Source organism: Rhincodon typus, chromosome 26 (assembly GCF_021869965.1).
Source record: "Rhincodon typus isolate 14 chromosome 26, sRhiTyp1.1, whole genome shotgun sequence".
NCBI classification, from domain to species: Eukaryota; Metazoa; Chordata; class Chondrichthyes; order Orectolobiformes; family Rhincodontidae; genus Rhincodon; species Rhincodon typus.
The window spans coordinates 18,739,847-18,746,438 of NC_063357.1; the positions used below are offsets into that span (position 1 = coordinate 18,739,847).

A 6,592-nucleotide genomic window follows, 5' to 3' on the forward strand; every position below is an offset into this window, starting at 1 on the left:
AGTCTGAGACAGTAAACTGAATAAGGAGTCAACACAGTTAGGAGAGGAGGGAAAATTGGTAGAGAAAACAAATAAGAATATGAAGGTAACAAAAATAAATTAAAGCCTTTAATCACAATTTCAAGGTTACTCTTTTGAGTCTTCAACCTATTCATTTTGATGAAAATAGGTGTCAGGATGATGCAGGACAGTAGATTGCTTTCAGCGTTATGTCAAGAGTGCATTGCTTGTTCTTTGTTTTTCATTATAAATACTTGGCGATGTCCATTGAGTAGGGAGTGTTTAGAAGGTGGGGTTGGGGGTGGCAATGGAAGCAATGAATCTTCTTTGTTTGATTGCAAAAATCCTACCAAAAGATATCCAGATGCTTTTGTCAAGCTGTTGTACTACAATAATGCTTAAACAACAGTTGCTTTCATTCACTGTTTACCAACTCTTTATACATTTCTTATGCTGTCATGCAGCAGTTTTGCAGCCTTGGAATTCCATGTGACATGTTGAAAGTAATTTCAGTTAGTGAGGGCCTGTTTAGAATGGGGCATGTAGAATGACCTGTTTTCCTGACAAGCTATACAGCAAAATAATGTACATACAATTCTGCCTGCAAAAAAGACCTTGATCTTCCAGTCGCCTGCCACTTTAACACACCACCCTGTTCCCTCCCCAGCATCTTCATCTCAGGCTTGCTGCAGTGTTCCAGCGAAGCTCAGCACAAGCTGGAAGAACAACACTTCATTTTCCACTTGGGGAGCCTGCAGCCTTCTGGCTTCAACATTGAGTTCAATAATTTTTAGGGCCTGAGCTCTCCCATGCCCTAGCCCCCAACCCCACACACCAGGCCTTGTTATCATATAGTCTGCCATTACACACTACCTGGTGTTAGCCACCAACAGTCTCCATTAACAGCTATTCACTCTCCCTGCCAGATCATTATCCACTCCTTTGTCTGTCTAACTGTCTTCTCTCTCTTTGGGTTCTATCCCCACTTATCATTTACTCCTTACCCCCCCCCCCCCACCCTGTCTTCTGCATATAAACTGATATTTTCTTAGCTACCATCAGTTCTGAGGAAGGGACACTAGACCTGAAACATTAACTCTGATTTCTCTACAAGATGCTGCCACACCTGCTGAGCTTTTCCAGGATTTTCTGTTTTTGTTTATGTTATGTACAATAGTCCTACTTTAACTCTAACTCTCAATTCTCCATTGTGCATATTCAAAGTTATCAAAATTGGTTTGGTCCGCATTACTACCACACCCTCACTAGTGGCTGGTTGGAAAGTTTATTGATGAAACACAGTATTTTTTGTTTACCCACTTTTGACCGTGGACTAATACAGAGAGAAATAGAGTAAGCAAGAGAAAATAAACTTAGTATAGTGCATTGTTTGTGTTGAAATGCTGGGAGTACAATCTCCCACTGTGAACAACAGTGTGCCCCTCTCTACAATAGCACTAGAATGATGGATGTAATGCAGTGAAAATGGGCACTTGGCTTTTGTTCCCACTTTGTCCTGACCAGCAGTGCTGTCAAATTTTATGGTATCTCTATCTGAAGTGGACAGCACAAGCAGATTTCATCAAATGAATATCTGAGGTCTCTACGGTCAGTTTTTGTCTTATAGCATCTGGAACAGTTTGGGGGCAAACTGCGCCCAGTAAAATTTAGCTCTGATTCCAGAGCTACTATCTTTCTGCCTTTTGTGTCAGAAGAACAGGCAGTATTGTTAATTGAAATCATTATTTTTGGATTTATGAATGCAAAATAGTTTTACTACTTCTGCTTGTTCCAGAATGCCATTAGCCCTTGGCATTTGGGGATGGATGTCGTATCTTGCACTAACTCAGCTTTTTTTTTTTTGCATAATGGCTTAAAAGAATCCAAAAAACAGTCAACAATTTCTGATTAAAATTACCTGATTCTTTCTTGTTTTTCCCTTACCATAACAGGAATCTTCAGTTCCAACCATACAACTGTGTAAATCTCTGTGTGTGTGTGTGTGTGTGTGTGTGTGTGTGTGTGTGTGTGTGTGTGTGTGTGTACATACAATAAATGCAAAAGACTGTATGCACTTTTAACAGTGTTACACACCAATCTGTGTACTTTCTAATTTGATGACATTCAATGCAATTGGCCAAAAAGATGGCAAGCTAACTGATTAAGCTTATTTCTGGCCTAACAGCTGTTTATAATCCATCGTTGCCACTTCCACTGTGAGTCCAGGGTCTGTGAACCAAGCCGCAATAAAATTCTGAATGATATCTGGAAACTCCTTCAATGATGTATTTGAAGGGAGTGGGGTGCTAACTCATAAGATATCTGATTATCAGAGGATGGAGAGACATCACTATCTAATGCCCCCAACAAGTTCTCTTGTTACATTTTACTGTCATGCTATTTTATTGTACAAAAAATTATTTTTGTCATTTTGACTAAGCCTTCAGCTGCCTGAATAATATTGCACAAAAATCACACCATAATTAGGAAGAAAATATCACCTTTGTCAACCCAGATTTTGGACAGCTAGAATGACAAACAGCTGTGTATCGAGACTTTGCAGTGTAGAACTCCGTTGACCAGTTGCGTTATCTAAACTTAGTTTTGTTAGATTGTTATAATTGATTTGCCAACCCCAGCAGTTGGGCAGATTACTGTGATTCCTCAGATTTGCAGAGTGTATAAAGCCAAGATGCTGCATGAATATAATGCCTCAAATTCTTATTGAAACAAAATAATGTAACATTTAGCCCTCTGTAAAGATACTGCTGTTTTGATTAAAAGTTTGAAGAGGCAGTCTTGGTCTAAACACTGTTATTCTTGCTGGTCCACATTTCCATGTTTGCCAAAAGCTCTGTGGGGAATCACTCAAATGAATGATCTTCATATTTGTGTATTGGTCATTGGGTTAATCAATTGCGGGGGCAGAACACCTGGGCCTGACCTTGTACTTACCTGGCATCTACACACATGAAAACAATCTGCAACGAATTATGCCCCAGTCCTGAAACCAGTTGTTTTCTGTAAGTGCCATGGCCGAGCTTCTCTGGCTCCATTTGGACAGCTGATTATGAATCTTCTTGGCCTTTGTCATGAACTAGTAGTAGTCGTCCATTGAGAGACTGCACCATGCTGGATAGAGCGGAGTTATGGCGCGAGTCCCTAATCACCTCTTCCAAAAATTTGAATTAATAACAATAACAGTTTCCCAGAGTATTTGACACTTAATTGCCTCCAGGCCAAAGAGAGTGTATTATATATTATCATTTAAAAATGCAGAAATTTTGAGAAGCACTGTCTTACAGAGAATATTTCCACAGTCCAAAGAGTATCAATTATTTAGTTCTTTTGTAGATGGGTGTTTGTTGAAAAATAAGAATAATAACCTGGCAGAACAACATGAGATTAGACTAGGTAATGTTGTGGGGAAAACACGGCAGATAGGGTGGACTGATTGGCATTGCTCGTCTCAGTGAGAAGTATTCAGGGGTAGGTGATGGCCTAGTGGTATTATCGCTAGACTGTTAATGCTCTGGAAACTTGGGTTTCGAATCTTGCCACGGCCGATGGTGGAATTTGAATTCAATAAATATCTGGAATTAGAGTCTAATGACGACCATGAATCCATTATCGATTGTTGGAAAAACCCATCTGGTTCACTAATACCCTTTAGGGAAGGAAACTGCCATCCTTACCTGGTCTGGCCTACATGTGACTCCAGACCCACTGCAATGTGGTTTACTCTTAACTGCCCTCTGGGCAATTAGGGATGGGCAATAAATGCTGCCTGGCCAACGACGCCATCACCCTGTGAATGAATTTAAAAAAAATCCGAAGATATTTGTTCAATAAATATTAGAATCTAAACAGTTTGAGGGACACAAGCCAATGGTATTTGTCATATTTTCCATCTTGGACGTTCAGTTGAGGCATCTTTGATTAGGTTCTTTGAATCTTATAGCTGGTTTACTGGTTGCCCAAATGCCCATTGTGTTGTTGTAGTGGAGTCCGTATCTGTAGAAAGCTTTGGTGGACTTTCACTAAATGGTCATGCAAGGTATTTCTTTACATCAATTATCTTCTCTCGAAGATTGCTTCTAAATCATGAGATCAGTGAAATGTACAGATATGCTTAGCTGCAAACTATGAACATGACACTTTTCATGCATACTTCACAAACAAAATTATCAAGTCTTGTTCTGTCTGTCTAATTTATCATTCTGTTTCAACATTTACTTGTTGCACTACAAATTTGCAAAAGTATTTTAAACTAGTAGTCCCACCTGCCTGCACTTGGCCCATATTACTCCAAACCTTTCCTATTCATGAACTTATCCAAATGTCTTTCAAATGTTGTAACGGTACCTGCATCCACCCCTTTCTCTGGCAATTAATTCCACACACCAACCACTCCCTTTTGGGAAAAAAAAAGTTGCCCCTCATGTTCTTTTTAAATCTTTATCCTCTCACCTTAAAAATATGCCCCTAGTTTTTAACTCCCCCACCCTAGAGAAAAGAACCTTGACAGCTTATCTATGCCCCTTATGATTTTATTAATGTCAATAAAGTCACCCCTCAACCTCCTGTGGTCCAGTGGGAAAAAAGTCCCAATCTTTCCAGTCTATTTTTTTCCTCAAAGCCTTCAGTCGTGGCAACATCCTGGAAAATCTCTTCTGAACCCTTGCCGATTTAATAATATCCTTCCTATAACAGGGCGATCAGAACTGCGCACAGTTCTCCAGAAGAAGTCTAACCAACTTCCTGTACAACCTCAACATGATGTCCCTACTGCTAAACACAAAGGTCTGAGCAATGAAGGCAAGCATGCTAAACACTTTCTTAACCACCCTGTGTACTTATGATACAAATTCCAAAGAATTATGTACCTGAACCCCGAGGTCTCTCCAGTTCTACAACATTTCCCAGGGCCCTACCATTAATTGTGTAGGTCCTGTCTTTGTTTGTATTACCAAAATGCAAAATCTCACATATATACAAATTGAACTCCATTTGCTATTCCTCAACCCATTGACCCAATTGATCAGGATCTCTTTCTGATCCTTTATAACCTATGTCAATGACCACTACACTACCAATTTTGATGTAATTTGCAAACTTATTAACCATACCTCCTATATTCTCATCCAGATCAGGACCCAGTACTGATCCCTGTGGAACACCACTGGTCACAGGCCACCAGTCTGAAAAACAATTCTCCACCACCACCCTCTGTCTCCTAACATAAGGCCAATTTTGTATCCAATTAACAAGCTTACCCTAAATCACGTGATCTAACTGGACTAATTAGTCTACCATCCGGAACCTTGTAAAACATTTTACTAAGTCCAAGTTGTGGAGCATGGAGTACAGGTCTGTGTGAATGTCTGAACATGGGGAAGTGAAGTTGGATTCTGATGGTGAGAAGGCTTGAATCAAAAGCATTGAGTCTAGCAGCCACAAAGTCCTTGAGTACAGGCCACCTTGTTAAAGAAGTAAATCAAATCAGAAAGCTGTGTAGAACACTGAGTCATGGCCTCAACACTAGAGGAGGGACAGGTTGGGTTTGTCTGAGTAGTAATGAGAGACCAATTCATATGAACACTTAACACGGTGGTAACAAAATCACAGAAGAAAATGGATTGTATCAGAGCAAGGAAGAGCTTAAAGGTCAGAATGAAGACATATGATAGCCTAAGTACCTAACCAATTAATGCTCCCTGTTTTGTCACAGTGCAACAAATGACATTTTATAGACTTTTGGATAATTATTGCACACACATTGGGCTTGGAATTTTATTCCGTTCTTTGAAATGCCATTGTTTCTTGATTGTGTGCAATACTGTTTTTTTTTGTGATATTTATTCTGATCCAATTGAAGTTGTAGAATTTTGAAAACTGCAACTTGACATAATTTGCCATTCTAAATGATATGCACTCAGGAAAATGACTTATTATTACAACTCTCCCCAGGTATTGCCACAATAATAATATAACATGAGTAATGTAATTAAATATAACGTGATATAATTTTATGGAACATTAAAGAAGTCCATATCCTTGATCTAGCAATATATTTTATGTTAAATAAATTGTCTCTCTTCATTAATCTAGTTTTCAGTTTCAATTTGGAACATCTTCGAGAATATCCACACAATAATGAGGGCTAAAATTTCAGAGAAACTTATCTATTATTTCAGGCTCACTTAGCAGTGGTCATTTAAAACGCAAACCTGGTCACGTAATCTTCCTGTCATTGTGGTGCAGCACGGAAGGGGTGCTTTATTATTAAAGATGTTGAACTGTGCATCTTCCAATGGGCAACTAACAACCCATGGCCTGTTTGAAGATCAGTAAACTGGCAGATCTTTCTCTGTCAATCATTGGAACCAAAAAACAGATTATCTTGTCATTCATCATTGCAGCTTATTGGCTCTTGCTTAATGCAAATGGCTGTGACGTTTTGGCCGACATAGCAACAGTTGCTATATTTCAAAAAGTAATTGTGTATGTGAGAGGTAGTATGGAACTGCAGATGCTGGAGAATCTGAGATATACAAGGTGTAGAGCTGGATGAACACAGCAGGCCAAGCAG

General features: G+C 39.3%; 1 protein-coding gene across 3 annotated transcripts in view; it reads left to right on the top strand.

The window, feature by feature from the left end:
* The window catches only part of acaca (acetyl-CoA carboxylase alpha), a 269,320-nt gene that overhangs the window by 85,447 nt on the left and 177,281 nt on the right, over nt 1-6,592 (top strand). The gene's annotated exons all lie outside the window — the stretch shown is intronic.